The sequence below is a fragment of the Penaeus monodon genome, chromosome 9 (assembly GCF_015228065.2).
Source record: "Penaeus monodon isolate SGIC_2016 chromosome 9, NSTDA_Pmon_1, whole genome shotgun sequence".
Lineage (NCBI taxonomy): Eukaryota > Metazoa > Arthropoda > Malacostraca > Decapoda > Penaeidae > Penaeus > Penaeus monodon.
Genome location: NC_051394.1, coordinates 8838101 through 8841350, shown reverse-complemented (window position 1 = coordinate 8841350; position 3250 = coordinate 8838101).

Genomic DNA, 3250 nt, shown 5'->3' with positions numbered 1-3250 from the left:
ACGCACGACACACGAACAGGTGAATCTCCGGTCCTCATGTCATAATCTGCAACAACTTCGTACCTTCTGCAAGCCCCAAATTTCCCGTGGACTCATTAAGACATAATAGCCCATAAACCTTAACTGTATGAGCAATATCAGTTTATCGCCAAAAATCTTTTTCTTATTATACAATTTTAAGTATAAAAAAATGAGTATTAGGAAAAATCATCGTATCGACATGATTGAGGAAGAAGTGAAAAGGAAAAATATTAATTTGGGTATAAAACGTAAGTTCTCTCTTTATTCTATTTGTTTTTTTATTTATTTTTTTTTTTTTTTTAGTTTTGTTTGTTTGTTTTGTTTTTTCCTCTCTAGATTTACATATAAATTGGTTTATTGAACTATAGTATATTCTCCTCTCTCCTTCTTCCCTTTCTCTCTCTCCCTCTTTCTCTTCCTCTCTCTCTCTCTCTCTCTCCTATCCCAGATCCCTTCTCTCCTCTCTCTCTCTCTCTATTCCCCCCCCTCTCTCTCTCTCTTCTCCTCCCTCTCTCTCTCCTCTCTTTCTTTCTCTCTCCCTCTCCCTCTCTCTCTCCCTCTCCCAATCTCTCTCAATCCCTCTCCCAATCTCTCTCTCTCCCTCTCCCACTCTCTCTCTCTCCCCCCTCCCACTCTCTCTCCTTCATCAGGTTTATATCTTCTCGTCGCCTTATCCTCTCCTTTCCTCTTACTTTCTCACTCTTTGTCTCTCTATTACTTTTCCGCCTATCTGTCTCCATAACTATCTGTCTCTGCTTCTAAACTGTTTTGTCTGTCCTCTTTCTCAGCTTAAAACGATAGAAAGAATTACAGCTTTCCCTACTTCCTTATCAACCCATTAACTTAATATAAGCTTCTCGAATGGCCTGATGTGCCCCTCCTAAACTTTTTTAAATTTTTGAATCTAAAGTTATTTTGAAGTCCTCATTATGGATGCTTAAATTTAACTGTCCCCCAAAACCGACTTTTTTTTCCTCTCTTATCCGTAAGTGAAATCTCACAAATACGATATCCGTAAATTTAATCATTTTCTCTCGCTCAGAAAGGAAAAGGCGGTATCCTTAACTATAACTTTAAAACCCTTCATTCTCTTTCCCGAGCCACGTTAGTCCACTTTGGTAATTTTCCCCATTAGATATTAGTTTGCTTAACAAAACAATTAGCACTTTATGTAAGCGCGGCCAAGGCCCTCGGTGAAGATTTTAAGACAATACGTTTTCTTTGGTGGTTCCTTTTTTACAGTGTAAACACAGGTTTCCCCTCTTTTTTCCTTTTTCCTTTTTCCCTCAGCCATCAGTCCCCATTTTTCTCTCTCTTCCAATCGATTTTTCCGGCGTGTTGGTTTTTTGGCTAATTGTCTGTTTGTTTTACTTTCTGCCTATCTGTCCTGTCTGTCTTCTACTTTTCCCCCCCCTCCCTTCTTTTTGTTCTAGTTTCCTCTCGCATTCTCTCTACATTTCTGTCCCTCCATCCTCTCTCCTTTATTCTTTCTTCTCCCCTTTCCCTCTTCTTCCTTCCATTCCGCTTCCCTTCCACCTCCCCTTCCCTCCCTCCCTCGTCCTTCCCTCTGTCCCACAGCCTCTCCCTAACGTAAAGAAAAACCCCAGTGTCACAAAAGACGGGAGTGTTTTTTCAATTGCTCTGCGTATTGGTTTGTGATCGAGATGTCATATTTACCAGCTACTCCCCGTATCCATTATCACTCCACCTCCGCGGTTCCTCCCACTTTGGGGAAAGGAGCTGGGCGTTTGGATAACCAGTGTTTGACAAATTTGTTTTTCCAGATCCAATAATATCAAGCTGGATTAGAGTAAACTTTCTAGCCATCTTTATCTTTTTTTTCTATTTAGGGATGTTGTTAACAGTGTGCGTGACTCCACATTTTTCAAGGGAAAAAACGCTGGCAATTATTGGTATTGTTTTCCTTTCCTGAAGGTTTAAAAGGGCCCCGCTCTGGAATTTCCCTGTAGGGGAAGAACCGAGCACAACGCCCCGTCCTTTGTCAGTCCCCTCCTTCCAGGGCTCTCGAAACCATCCTCCAAAAGTCCCAGGCTGGGCGTGGCTCAATCTTTCCTGGAGGAAAAAAGCTTTAATCCACTACGTTTTTTCACTGAACTTAATCCTAATTTGTGTCATATTTGGTTTACGCGTCGACGGAAAGGGGGAGGAACGGGAGGGAGTGGGTCAAGAACGTATTTTTTCCCTTCCTTCTTCCTTCCTTCCGTATTTCTGATTGGCTGGAAATACGCTGCGGTTGGGAAACGTCGAAGCGGACCAACATCGTGATCGATACTTACCGGCCTCAACGCCGCGTATGTTGACAAACGTACACTGATCATATCGAGAAGATTTTCAAGACCCCGTAATAAAATCCCATGCAATCCTATACTTACGGCCTTTTCATGCAAAAAAAGTGCCCTTTTACCCCACTAAAATAAACCATGACCCTCAAGCCCAAAACAAGACAAGGAAAAAATCATTATATTAAACTGAAAAGGTCCGTACTTATGGGATCTGGTGGAACTAAAGGTGGGGTCTCGACATAGCTTCTACACTGGTTGCCGACCACCCGGGGTTTTCTCCCAACCCCCTTGTTCCACGAACCCATTGTTCCCCACCACACTTGTTCCAGACGTGTTGTTCCGCGATTGGTCCACGGTTTTTTTCTGGTATGTACAAACCTGTTTCGCGCATATTTATTTCCCCGGGGGTTTTTTTGGTATTGCTTCCTCCAACTGCCCGCCGTTGTGCTGTATCCCCGCTCAACTTTCTGTTATACGCATGCCTTCAACCCCCACCCAAACCCCCCTTAAAACTAATTCGCAGAACTTGCTACTTCTAACCAAACTGTATCCCCCAACGTTTCATTGCATGCATGGTTGTGCAGCTGTATCGTCCACACCTGGTGTGACATCATAAAAAACGCACCCCTTCTGGCCAGCACAAACACAGATATTAATTTTTGCCAGGATTGCCACGTGACGTAACAAAACGCCGCCTCCTCCCTATTTCCTGGAAATCTATTTAAGGGCTCGCTTCTCCGCCCTAACTCCCAGGCCTCCTGGGGCTCAAATTTGTGCCCGGTTCCGTTCACCCAAACCCCGGGGTACAACAATCTGTGATGGTAAAACAAGGGGTATTTACTTTTTCATAAACCAAACATGCCCAAACAAGCAAACGTACTCCAAAAAGGGGGAAAACCCAAATACAAATTTTACCCATACGCACA